Source organism: Aegilops tauschii, chromosome 6, assembly GCF_002575655.3.
Source record: "Aegilops tauschii subsp. strangulata cultivar AL8/78 chromosome 6, Aet v6.0, whole genome shotgun sequence".
Taxonomy (NCBI): domain Eukaryota; kingdom Viridiplantae; phylum Streptophyta; class Magnoliopsida; order Poales; family Poaceae; genus Aegilops; species Aegilops tauschii.
The window spans coordinates 50,972,367-50,986,955 of NC_053040.3; the positions used below are offsets into that span (position 1 = coordinate 50,972,367).

A 14,589-nucleotide genomic window follows, 5' to 3' on the forward strand; every position below is an offset into this window, starting at 1 on the left:
TTTCAGCCCACGGGGCCCTCCGGGACAGGTGGCCCCACCCGGTGGACCCCCGGGACCCTTCCGGTGGTCCCGGTACAATACCGGTAACCCCCGAAACTTTCCCGGTGGCCGAAACTTGACTTCCTATATATAATTCTTCACCTCCGGACCATTCCGGAACCTCTCGTGACGTCCGGGATCTCATCCGGGACTCCGAACAACTTTCGGGTTTCCGCATACATATATCTCTACAACCCTAGCGTCACCGGACCTTAAGTGTGTAGACCCTACGGGTTCGGGAGACATGCAGACATGACCGAGACGCTTCTCCGGTCAATAACCAACAGCGGGATCTGGATACCCATGTTGGCTCCCACATGTTCCATGATGATCTCATCGGATGAACCACGGTGTCGAGGATTCAATCAATCCGTATGCAATTCCCTTTGTCAATCGGTATGTTACTTGCCCGAGATTCGATCGTCGGTATCCCAATACCTTGTTCAATCTCGTTACCGGCAAGTCTCTTTACTCGTACCGCAATGCATGATCCCGTGACTAACGCCTTAGTCACATTGAGCTCATTATGATGATGCATTACCGAGTGGGCCCAGAGATACCTCTCCGTCACACGGAGTGACAAATCCCAGTCTCGATCCGTGCCAACCCAACAGACACTTTCGGAGATACCCGTAGTGCACCTTTATAGTCACCCAGTTACGTTGTGACGTTTGGCACACCCAAAGCACTCCTACGGTATTCGGGAGTTGCACGATCTCATGGTCTAAGGAAAAGATACTTGACATTGGAAAAGCTCTAGCAAACGAAACTACACGATCTTTTATGCTATGCTTAGGATTGGGTCTTGTCCATCACATCATTCTCCTAATGATGTGATCCCGTTATCAATGACATCCAATGTCCATAGTCAGGAAACCATGACTATCTGTTGATCAACGAGCTAGTCAACTAGAGGCTTACTAGGGACACTTTGTGGTCTATGTATTCACACATGTATTACGATTTCCGGACAATACAATTATAGCATGAACAATAGACAATTACCATGAACAAAGAAATATAATAATAACCATTTATTATTGCCTCTAGGGCATATTTCCAACAGCATCAAAACCACAACGATATTTCGTCAAGTTAATGCCGTTTTAACCTTCTCAAGGACCGGGCGTAGTCACACTCGGTTCAACTAAAGTTGGAGAAACTAACACCCGCCAGCCACCTGTGTGCAAAGCACGTCGGTAGAACCAGTCTCGCGTAAGTGTACGCGTAATGTCGGTCTGGGCCGCTTCATCCAACAATACCGCCGAACCAAAGTATGACATGCTGGTAAGCAGTATGACTTGTATCGCCCACAACTCACTTGTGTTCTACTCGTGCATATAACATCTACGCATAAACCTGGCTCTGATACCACTGTTGGGGAACGTAGTAATTTCAAAAATTTCTTACGCACACGCAAGATCATGGTGATACATAGGAACGAGAGGGGAGAGTGTCGTCTACTTACCCTCGTAGACCGTAAGCGGAAGCGTTAGAACAACGCGGTTGATGTAGTCGTACGTCTTCACGATCCGACCGATCAAAGTACCGAACGCACAACACCTCCGAGTTCAGCACACGTTCAGCTCGATGACGTCCCACGAACTCCGATCCAACAGAGCTTCGAGGGAGAGTTCCGTCAGCACGATGGCGTGATGACGGTGATGATGATGCTACCGACGCAGGGCTTCGCCTAAGCACCGCTACGATATGACCGAGGTGGATTGTGGTGGTGGGGGGCACCATGTTGGGAATCGTAGCATAATTTAAAATTTTCCTACGCTCACCAAGATGCATCTATGGAGTCTACTAGCAACGAGGGGAAGGGAGTGCATCTACATACCCTTGTAGATCACGAGCGGAAGCGTTCCAATGAACGTGGATGACGGAGTCGTACTCGCCGTGATCCAAATCACCGATGACCGAGTGCCGAACGGACGGCACCTCCGCGTTCAACACACGTACGGTGCAGTGACGTCTCCTCCTTCTTGATCCAGCAAGGGGGAAGGAGAGGTTGATGGAGATCCAACAGCACGACGGCGTGGTGGTGGATGTAGCGGTTCTCCGGCAGGGCTTTGCCGAGCTTCTGCGAGAGAGAGAGAGGTGTTGCAGGGGAGGAGGGAGGCGCCCAAGGCTGTGTGTTGCTGCCCTCCCTCCCCCCCCCCCTTTATATAGGCCCCCTGGGGGGGCGCCGGCCCAGGGAGATGGGATCTCCAAGGGGGGGCGGCGGCCAAAGGGGGGAAGGGGTGCCTTGCCCCCCAAGGCAAGGGGGAAGCTCCCCCCTAGGGTTCCCAACCCTAGGCGCATGGGGGGAGGCCCAAGGGGGGCGCCCCAGCCCACTAAGGGCTGGTTCCCTTCCACCTTCAGCCCACGGGGCCCTCCGGGATAGGTGGCCCCACCCGGTGGACTCCCGGGACCCTTCCGGTGGTCCCGGTACAATACCGGTAACCCCCGAAACTTTCCCGGTGGCCGAAACTTGACTTCCTATATATAATTCTTCACCTCCGGACCATTCCGGAACCTCTCGTGACGTCCGGGATCTCATCCGGGACTCCGAACAACTTTCGGGTTTCCGCATACATATATCTCTACAACCCTAGGGTCACCGAACCTTAAGTGTGTAGACCCTACGGGTTCGGGAGACATGCAGACATGACCGAGACGCTTCTCCGGTCAATAACCAACAGCGGGATCTTGATACCCATGTTGGCTCCCACATGTTCCACGATGATCTCATCGGATGAACCACGGTGTCGAGGATTCAATCAATCCGTATGCAATTCCCTTTGTCAATCGGTATGTTACTTGCCCGAGATTCGATCGTCGGTATCCCAATACCTTGTTCAATCTCGTTACCGGCAAGTCTCTTTACTCGTACCGCAATGCATGATCCCGTGACTAACGCCTTAGTCACATTGAGCTCATTATGATGATGCATTACCGAGTGGGCCCAGAGATACCTCTCCGTCACACGGAGTGACAAATCCCAGTCTCGATCCGTGCCAACCCAACAGACACTTTCGGAGATACCCGTAGTGCACCTTTATAGTCACCCAGTTACGTTGTGACGTTTGGCACACCCAAAGCACTCCTACGGTATCCGGAGTTGCATGATCTCATGGTCTAAGGAAAAGATACTTGACATTGGAAAAGCTCTAGCAAACGAAACTACACGATCTTTTATGCTATGCTTAGGATTGGGTCTTGTCCATCACATCATTCTCCTAATGATGTGATCCCGTTATCAATGACATCCAATGTCCATAGTCAGGAAACCATGACTATCTGTTGATCAACGAGCTAGTCAACTAGAGGCTTACTAGGGACACGTCGTGGTCTATGTATTCACACATGTATTACGATTTCCGGACAATACAATTATAGCATGAACAATAGACTATTATCATGAACAAAGAAATATAATAATAACCATTTATTATTGCCTCTAGGGCATATTTCCAACAGTCTCCCACTTGCACTAGAGTCAATAATCTAGTTACATTGTGATGAATCGAGTTACATTGTGATGAATCGAACACCCATTGCGTCCTGGTGTTGATCATGTTTTGCCCTAGGGAGAGGTTTAGTCAACGGATCTGCTACATTCAGGTCCGTATGTACTTTACAAATATCTATGTCTCCATTTTGAACACTTTCACGAATGGAGTTGAAGCGACGCTTGATATGTCTGGTCTTCCTGTGAAACCTGGGCTCCTTCGCAAGGGCAATGGCTCCAGTGTTGTCACAGAAGAGAGTCATCGGGCCCGACGCATTGGGAATCACCCCTAGGTCGGTAATGAACTCCTTCATCCAGACTGCTTCCTGTGCTGCCTCCGAGGCTGCCATGTACTCCGCTTCACATGTAGATCCCGCCACGACGCTTTGCTTGCAACTGCACCAGCTTACTGCTCCTCCATTCAAAATATACACGTATCCGGTATGTGACTTCGAGTCATCCAGATCTGTGTCGAAGCTAGCGTCGACGTAACCCTTTACGACGAGCTCTTCGTCACCTCCATAAACGAGAAACATATCCTTAGTCCTCTTCAGGTACTTCAGGATATTCTTGACCGCTGTCCAGTGTTCCATGCCGGGATTACTTTGGTATCTTCCTACCAAACTTACGGCAAGGTTTACATCAGGTCTGGTACACAGCATGGCATACATAATAGACCCTATGGCCGAGGCATAGGGGATGACACTCATCTTTTCTATATCTTCTGCCGTGGTCGGGCATTGAGCCGTGCTCAATTGCACACCTTGCAATACAGGCAAGAACCCCTTCTTGGACTGATCCATATTGAACTTCTTCAATATCTTGTCAAGGTATGTACTTTGTGAAAGACCAATGAGGCGTCTTGATCTATCTCTATAGATCTTGACGCCTAATATATAAGCAGCTTCTCCAAGGTCCTTCATTGAAAAACACTTATTCAAATAGGCCTTTATACTTTCCAAGAATTCTATATCATTTCCCATCAATAATATGTCATCCACATATAATATGAGAAATGCTACAGAGCTCCCACTCACTTTCTTGTAAACACAGGCTTCTCCATAAGTCTGTGTAAACCCAAACGCTTTGATCATCTCATCAAAGCGAATGTTCCAACTCCGAGATGCTTGCACCAGCCCATAAATTGAGCGCTGGAGCTTGCATACTTTGTTAGCATTCTTAGGATCGACAAAACCTTCCGGCTGCATCATATACAACTCTTCCTTAAGGAAGCCGTTAAGGAATGCCGTTTTGACATCCATCTGCCATATCTCATAATCATAGTATGCGGCAATTGCTAACATGATTCGGACGGACTTCAGCTTCCCTACGGGTGAGAAAGTCTCATCGTAGTCAACCTCTTGAACTTGTCGATAACCCTTAGCGACAAGTCGAGCTTTGTAGATGGTCACATTACCATCCGCGTCCGTCTTCTTCTTAAAGATCCATTTGTTTTCTATGGCTCGCCGCTCATCGGGCAAGTCAGTCAAAGTCCATACTTCGTTTTCATACATGGATCCTATCTCGGATTTCATGGCTTCTAGCCATTTGTCGGAATCCGGGCCCGCCATCGCTTCTTCATAGTTCGAAGGTTCACCGTTGTCTAACAACATGATTTCCAGGACAGGGTTGCCGTACCACTCTGGTGCGGAACGTGTCCTTGTGGACCTACGAAGTTCAGTAGTAACTTGATCCGAAGCTTCATGATCATCATCATTAACTTCCTCCCCAGTCGGTGTAGGCACCACGGGAACATTTTCCCGCGCTGCGCTACTTTACGGTACGGAAGGGGTGACTATCACCTCATCAAGTTCCACTTTCCTCCCACTCAATTCTTTCGAGAGAAACTCCTTCTCCAGAAAGGACCCGTTCTTGGCAACGAAGATCTTGCCTTCGGATCTGAGGTAGAAGGTATACCCAATAGTTTCCTTAGGGTATCCTATGAAGACGCATTTTTCCGACTTGGGTTCGAGCTTTTCAGGTTGAAGTTTCTTGACATAAGCATCGCATCCCCAAACTTTTAGAAACGACAACTTAGGTTTCTTCCCAAACCATAATTCATACGGTGTCGTCTCAACGGATTTATACGGTGCCCTATTTAAAGTGAATGCGGCAGTCTCTAAAGCATAACCCCAAAATGAGAGCGGTAAATCGGTAAGAGACATCATATATCGCACCATATCCAATAGATTGCGATTACGACGTTCGGACACACCATTTCTCTGAGGTGTTCCAGGCGGCGTGAGTTGTGAAACTATTCCACATTTCCTTATGTGTGTACAAAACTCGTGACTTAAATATTCTCCACCACGATCTGATCGTAAGAATTTTATTTTCCTGTCACGTTGATTCTCAACTTCACTCTGAAATTCCTTGAACTTTTCAAAGGTTTCAGACTTGTGTTTCATTAGGTAGACATACCCATATCTACTTAAATCATCAGTGAGAGTGAGAACATAACGATATCCTCCGCGAGCCTCAACACTCATTGGACCGCACACATCGGTATGTATGATTTCCAATAAGTTGGTTGCTCGCTCCATTGTTCCGGAGAACGGAGTCTTGGTCATCTTACCCATGAGGCATGGTTCGCACGTGTCAAATGATTCGTAATCAAGAGACTCCAAAAGTCCATCTGCATGGAGCTTCTTCATGCGCTTGACACCAATGTGACCAAGGCGGCAGTGCCACAAGTATGTGGGACTATCGTTATCAACTTTACATCTTTTGGTATTCACACTATGAACATGTGTAACATCACGTTCGAGATTCATCAAAATGAACCATTGACCAGCGGGGCATGGCCATAAAACATATCTCTCAAATAAATAGAACAACCATTATTCTCGGATTTAAATGAGTAGCCATCTCGAATTAAACGAGATCCAGATACAATGTTCATGCTCAAAGCTGGCACTAAATAACAATTATTGAGGTTTAAAACTAATCCCGTGGGTAGATGCAGAGGTAGCATGCCGACGGCGATCACATCAACCTTGGAACCATTCCCGACACGCATCGTCACCTCGTCCTTCGCCAGTCTCCATTTATTCCGTAGTTCCTGCTTTGAGTTACAAATATGAGCAACCGCACCGGTATCAAATACCCAGGAGCTACTATGAGTACTGGTAAGGTACACATCAATTACTTGTATATCACATATACCTTGGGTGTTGCCGGCCTTCTTCTTGTCCGCTAAGTATTTGGGGGCAGTTCCGCTTCCAGTGACCACTTCCCTTGCAATAAAAGCACTCAGTCTCGGGCTTGGGTCCATTCCTTGACTTCTTCCCAGTAACTGGTTTACCGGGCGCGGCAACTCCCTTGCCGTCCTTCTTGAAGTTCTTCTTACCCTTGCCCTTCTTGAACTTAGTGGCTTTATTCACCATCAACACTTGATGTTCTTTTCTGATCTCCCCTTCCGCTGATTTCAGCATTGAATATACCTCGGGAATGGTCTTTTCCATCCCCTGCATATTGTAGTTCATCACAAAGCTCTTGTAGCTTGGTGGAAGCGACTGGAGGATTCTGTCAATGACCGCGTCATCCGGGAGATTAACTCCCAGCTGAGACAAGCGGTTGTGCAACCCAGACATTCTGAGTATGTGCTCACTAACAGAACTGTTCTCCTCCATTTTACAGCTGAAGAACTTGTCGGAGACATCATATCTCTCGACCCGGGCATGAGCTTGAAAAACTAATTTCAGCTCCTCGAACATCTCATATTCTCCATGTTTCTCAAAACGCTTTTGGAGACCCGGTTCTAGGCTGTAAAGCATGCCGCACTGAACGAGGGAGTAATCATCAGCACGTGATTGCCAAGCGTTCATAACGTCTTGGTTCTCTGGGATTGGTGCTTCACCTAGCGGTGCTTCTAAGACATAATCTTTCTTGGCTACTATGAGGATGAGCCTCAGGTTCCGGACCCAGTCCGTATAGTTGCTGCCATCATCTTTCAGCTTGGTTTTCTCTAGGAACGCGTTGAAATTGAGGACAACGTTGGCCATTTGATCTACAATACATAGTGTAAAGATTTTAGACTAAGTTCATGATAACTGAGTTCATCTAATCAAATTTTTAATGAACTCCCACTCAGATAGACATCCCTCTAGTCATCTAAGTGAAACATGATCCGAATTCAACTAGGCCGTGTCCGATCATCACGTGAGACGGACTAGTCAAGATCGGTGAACATCTCCATGTTGATCGTATCTTCTATACGACTCATGCTCGACCTTTCGGTCCTCCGTGTTCCGAGGCCATGTCTGTACATGCTAGGCTCGTCAAGTCAACCTAAGTGTATTGCGTGTGTTCCGAGGCCATGTCTGTACATGCTAGGCTCGTCAACACCCGTTGTATTCGAACGTTAGAATCTATCACACCCGATCATCACGTGGTGCTTCGAAACAACGAACCTTCGCAACGGTGCACAGTTAGGGTGAACACTTTCTTGAAATTATTATAAGGGATCATCTTACTTACTACCGTCATTCTAAGCAAATAAGATGCAAAAACATGATAAACATCACATGCAATCAAATAGTAACATGATATGGCCAATATCATCATGCTCCTTTGATCTCCATCTTCGGGGCACCATGATCATCTTCATCACCGGCATGACACCATGATCTCCATCATTGTGTCTTCATGAAGTCGTCACGCCAACGATTACTTCTACTTCTATGGCTAACGCGTTTAGCAACAAAGTAAAGTAAATTACATGGCGTTATTCAATGACACGCAGGTCATGCAAAATAATAAAGACAACTCCTATGGCTCCTGCCGGTTGTCATACTCATCGACATGCAAGTCGTGATTCCTATTACAAGAATATGATCAATCTCATACATCACATATATCATTCATCACATCTTCTGGCCATATCACATCACATAGCACTTGCTGCAAAAACAAGTTAGACGTCCTCTAATTGTTGTTGCAAGTTTTTACGTGGTTTGTAGGTTTCTAGCAAGAACGTTTTCTTACCTACGTATGACCACAACGTGTTTTGCCAATTTCTATTTACCCTTCATAAGGACCCTTTTCATCGAATCCGTTCCGACTAAAGTAGGAGAGACAGACACCCGCTAGCCACCTTATGCAACTAGTGCATGTCAATCGGTGGAACCTGTCTCACGTAAGTGTATGTGTAAGGTCGGTCCGGGCCGCTTCATCCTACAATGCCGCCGAAACAAGAAACGACTAGTAGCAGCAAGAAGAATTGGCAAACTCAACGCCCACAACTGCTTTGTGTTCTACTCGTGCATAGTAACTACGCATAGGCCTGGCTCATGATGCCACTGTTGGGAATCGTAGCATAATTTAAAATTTTCCTACGCTCACCAATATGCATCTATGGAGTCTACTAGCAACGAGGGGAAGGGAGTGCATCTACATACCCTTGTAGATCGTGAGCGGAAGCGTTCCATTGAACGTGGATGATGGAGTCGTACTCGCCGTGATCCAAATCACCGATGACCGAGTGCCGAACGGACGGCACCTCCGCGTTCAACACACGTACGGTGCAGCGACGTCTCCTCCTTCTTGATCCAGCAAGGGGGAAGGAGAGGTTGATGGAGATCCAGCAGCACGACGGCGTGGTGGTGGATGTAGCGGGTCTCCGGCAGGGCTTCGTCGAGCTTCTGCGAGAGAGAGAGGTGTTGCAGGGGAGGAGGGAGGCGCCCAAGGCTGTGTGTTGCTGCCCTCCCTCCCCCCCTTTATATAGGCCCCCTGGGGGGCGCCGGCCCAGGGAGATGGGATCTCCAAGGGGGGCGGCGGCCAAAGGGGGGAAGGGGTGCCTTGCCCCCCAAGGCAAGGGGGAAGCTCCCCCCCAGGGTTCCCTTCCACTAAGCGCATGGGGGGAGGCCCAAGGGGGGCGCCCCAGCCCACTAAGGGCTGGTTCCCTTCCACTTTCAGCCCACGGGGCCCTCCGGGATAGGTGGCCCCACCTGGTGGACCCCCGGGACCCTTCCGGTGGTCCCGGTACAATACTGGTAACCCCCGAAACTTTCCCGGTGGCCGAAACTTGACTTCCTATATATAATTCTTCACCTCCGGACCATTCCGGAACCTCTCGTGACGTCCGGGATCTCATCCGGGACTCTGAACAACTTTCGGGTTTCCGCATACATATATGTCTACAACCCTAGCGTCACCGAACCTTAAGTGTGTAGACCCTACGGGTTCGGGAGACATGCATACATGACCGAGACGCCTCTCCGGTCAATAACCAACAGCGGGATCTGGATACCCATGTTGGCTCCCACATGTTCCACGATGATCTCATCGGATGAACCACGGTGTCGAGGATTCAATCAATCCGTATGCAATTCCCTTTGTCAATCGGTATGTTACTTGCCCGAGATTCGATCGTCGGTATCCCAATACCTTGTTCAATCTCGTTACCGGCAAGTCTCTTTACTCGTACCGCAATGCATGATCCCGTGACTAACGCCTTAGTCACATTGAGCTCATTATGATGATGCATTACCGAGTGGGCCCAGAGATACCTCTCCGTCACACGGAGTGACAAATCCCAGTCTCGATCCGTGCCAACCCAACAGACACTTTCGGAGATACCCGTAGTGCACCTTTATAGTCACCCAGTTACGTTGTGACGTTTGGCACACCCAAAGCACTCCTACGGTATTCGGGAGTTGCACGATCTCATGGTCTAAGGAAAAGATACTTGACATTGGAAAAGCTCTAGCAAACGAAACTACACGATCTTTTATGCTATGCTTAGGATTGGGTCTTGTCCATCACATCATTCTCCTAATGATGTGATCCCGTTATCAATGACATCCAATGTCCATAGTCAGGAAACCATGACTATCTGTTGATCAACGAGCTAGTCAACTAGAGGCTTACTAGGGACACATCGTGGTCTATGTATTCACACATGTATTACGATTTTCGGACAATACAATTATAGCATGAACAATAGACTATTATCATGAACAAAGAAATATAATAATAACCATTTATTATTGCCTCTAGGGCATATTTCCAACACACCGCACACGGCTAAGAGAGATCAATGATCAACTTGTGTGCTATGGGGTGCCCCTGGCCACGTATATAAAGGAGTGGAGGAGGGGAAGGGCCAGCCTAGCTATGGCGTGCCCTGGAGGAGTCCTACTCCCACCGGGAGTAGGATTCCCCCCTTCCAAGTAGTAGGAGTAGGAGAGAAGGAAGGGGAAGAGAGAAGAGAAGGAAGGAGGGGGCGCAGCCCCTTCCCCTAGTCCAATTCGGACTAGGCCTTGGGGGGCGCGCGGCCTGCCTCTCTCTCTCTCCCCTAAAGCCCAATAAGGCCCATATACTTCTTCCCCGTATTCCCATAACTCCCCGGTACTCCGAAAAATACCCGAACCACTCGGAACCTTTCTGATGTCCGAATATAGTCGTCCAATATATCGATCTTTACGTCTCGACCATTTCGAGACTCCTCGTCATGTCCCCGATCTCATCCGGGACTCCGCACAACCTTCGGTACATCAAAACACATAAACTCATAATACCGATCGTCACCGAACGTTAAGCGTGCGGACCCTACGGGTTCGAGAACTATGTAGACATGACCGAGACACACTTCCGGTCAATAACCAATAGCGGAACCTGGATGCTCATAAGTGTTCCTACATATTCTACGAAGATCTTTATCGGTCAAACCGCATAACAACATACGTTGTTCCTTTTGTCATCGGTATGTTACTTGCCCGAGATTCGATCGTCGGTATCTCAATACCTAGCTCAATCTCGTTACCGACAAGTCTCTTTACTCGTTCCGTAGTGCATCATCCCGTAACTAACTCATTAGTCTCATTGCTTGCAAGGCTTATAGTGATGTGCATTACCGAGAGGGCCCAGAGATACCTCTCCGACAATCGGAGTGACAAATCCTATTCTTGATCAATGCCAACTCAACAAGTACCATTGGAGACACCTGTAGAGCACCTTTATAATCACCCAGTTACGTTATGACGTTTGGTAGCACACAAAGTGTTCCTCCGATAATCGGGAGTTGCATAATCTCATAGTCATAGAAACATGTATAAGTCATGAAGAAAGCAATAGCAGTAAACTAAAAATGATCAAGTGCTAAGCTAACGGAATGGGTCAAGTCAATCACATCATTCTCCTAATGATGTGATCCCGTTTATCAAATGACAACTCATATCTATGATTAGGAAACATAACCATCTTTGATCAACGAGCTAGTCAAGTAGAGGCATACTAGTGACACTCTGTTTGTCTATGTATTCACACATGTATTATGTTTCCGGTTAATACAATTCTAGCATGAATAATAAACATTTATCATGAAATAAGGAAATAAATAATAACTTTATTATTGCCTCTAGGGCATATTTCCTTCAGTTGCAAGTTCACCTTGACTCGCAACTCGGGCCCAACCCTCTTTTGTCCGAGTTGCAAGTCCACCCTCGACTCGCAACTAGGGTCCGACCATTTTTTTCTTCCAGTTCCAGGTCCATCCTTAACTCGTAACTGGGACCTGGCATTTTTTTGCCCTAGTTGCAAGTCCATTGTTGACTCACAACTGGGACCTGACATTTTTTTGCCCTAGTTGCAAGTCCACAGTCGACTTGCATCTAGGGCCCGATCCTTTTTCGTCCCAATTGCAACCCCCTCGACTCGTAAGTAGGACCTCGCCTTTTTTGACCTAGTTGCAAGTCCACCCTTAATTCGTAACTTGGGGTCCGACCTTTTTTGTCCAAGTTGCAAGTCCACCCTCGAGTCACAACTGGGACCCAACCTTTTTTCCTCCTAATTGCAAGTTCACCCTCAACTCGCAACTGAGGTCTGACTTTTTTTGTCCTAGTTGGAAGTCCACCCTCGATTGGGGTCCAACCTTTTTTTGTCCTAGTCGTAGGTCCACTCTCGACTCACAAATAGGGCGAGACTTTTCTTTTGTCCAAGTTGCAAGTTCACCCTTGACTCGCAACTCGGGCCCAACCTCTTTTGTCCGAGTTGCAAGTCCACCCTTGACTTGCAACTGGGGCCCAACCTCTTTCTCTGAGTTGCAAGTCCACCCTCAACTCGCAACTAGGGTCCAACCTTTTTTTGTCTGAATTGCAAGTCCACCCTTGACTCACAGCTACTGCTTGAGTTTTTTTACTCCCAGTTGCAAGTCCACCCTCGATTCGCAACTAGGGCCTGGCATTTTTGTGTCTCAGTTGCAAGTCCACCGTCGACTCACAAATGGGCCTCAACCTTTTCTTGTCCCAGTTGCAAGTCCACCTTCGACTCGCAAATGGGGCCCAACCTTTTTTGTCTCAGTTGCAAGTCTAAACACAACTCGCAACTAGGATCTGACATTTTTTAGTCCCAATTACGAGTCCACCCTCGGCTTACCAGTGGAGGTCCGACATTTTTTGTCCCAGTTACAAGTTCACCCTCGACAGCAAACAAACCGCAGATGAGCCAGCCCAAGTAGCTAGGATACATTTTTTTGTTTTGGTTTGTTTTCTTTTGCTCATGTTTTCTATTTTTAATTTATCATTTTTTCTGTATTGATTTTTCTCTCCGGTTATTTTTTTATTTTCAAAGTTGATCTCATTTTTTTTTCATTTTTCTGATTATTTTGATTTTTTCTTAAATTCACAAGATTCAATAAATGTTTCAAATTCAAAAAATTGCTCATGTTTCTAAAATTGTTCGTGATTATCAATTTTTTTATAAAAAATATCAAAATGTGTTCATCTCCCACATGTTTATTGGAAAGAAAACTAATATACTAGCGAGATTATCTCCATGGTAAGAAGAGAAGGACACGAGCTAACGTGTAGTGTAGCTTTGTAGTACGACTAGCAACAACAACAGAAAGGGACGTGAGTTGTGTAGTGTAGTAGTGTAGTAGTACAACTAGCAGCAACAACACGAAGGGACGCGAGCTGTCGTTTGTACTAGTAGGACGACTAGCAGCATTAGCAAGGGAGCAGCGACAGCACGGGACTGCGGTTCAGAAGCATTGCCCAAAATCGGCCCCCCAAATCCCCCGGATAGCATGACGAACGCCTAGGCAGCCCAAGACAAGCACACGCGTTGAACGCACCAGGCCCACGGCGCAATCAAACAAAATTAAAGAAAAATTTCAATGTACATATATTTAATATTTTATTTATTTTCAGAAATGTTTAGCGTACGTTGAAATTTTTAGTGCGGATTGGTGAAAGGTATACCGTATATATATTAAAAAAGGTTCACCGTACATTGGAAAAAGTTCAATGTATATTAAAAAAAATTCAACGTACTAACATTTTTGTTCAGTGTGTATTCAGAAAAATCATCAACCTATTTTTTTTTAAATTAGTGTGTATTTGAAATAAAATGTTCACCATACATGAATAAGTGTATATTTGAAAAATGTTCAGCATATATTAGAATAATGTTTATAATACAGAAAACTAAAAAAAGAGAGAAAAAACTGGAAGAAAACCACAAGAAGAACTAAACCTGAAAGAGAAAAGAAATCATAAAAAGAAAAGTAAAAAAACAAAATGTACTAATGCATACTTTTTTTCTTTGAATACAGAATTCCGCATAGTTTTTTCTTTTGAGGAAGTACTACTGCATACGTCAGGCTACAGAAGATAGGGATCCCATAATCATACGTTTAGCGAGCACGGAGGTGTGGCAAGCCTGGCCATGCGAGCAAAAGTTAACCGGACAACAACAAAAATGAAAAACAATAAACAAATAAAAAGCAACAAACAAGTGCTAAAAAAATCAACTAAGATGATGTCACGTTAGATGTGACATAGACAAACCCATGAATGAAACTGCTACTGCAATCACATGAAAACTACCTTTTTTTTAGGGAAATCAAACAACCACTTGTAATCTGCCGCAACGCTTTCGGTGACAAATGAAACCTGCCTCGGACCAAGTGATGTACATGGATGGCGACACACTTGCTTATGCCTTGGTGCCTATGAAAGAAAAGGAATGTGAGGATCTTCAACAACAATGCTTCCTTGGCCTTGCAGGTTCATACCAAAATCATTGATGAGGCGAGGACTTGGAGACTGGCT

At 46.5% G+C, this 14,589-nt stretch overlaps 1 protein-coding gene across 1 annotated transcript in view; it reads left to right on the forward strand.

The window, feature by feature from the left end:
- Positions 1-14,589, forward strand: part of LOC109735745 (uncharacterized) — a 157,307-nt gene that overhangs the window by 52,690 nt on the left and 90,028 nt on the right. The gene's annotated exons all lie outside the window — the stretch shown is intronic.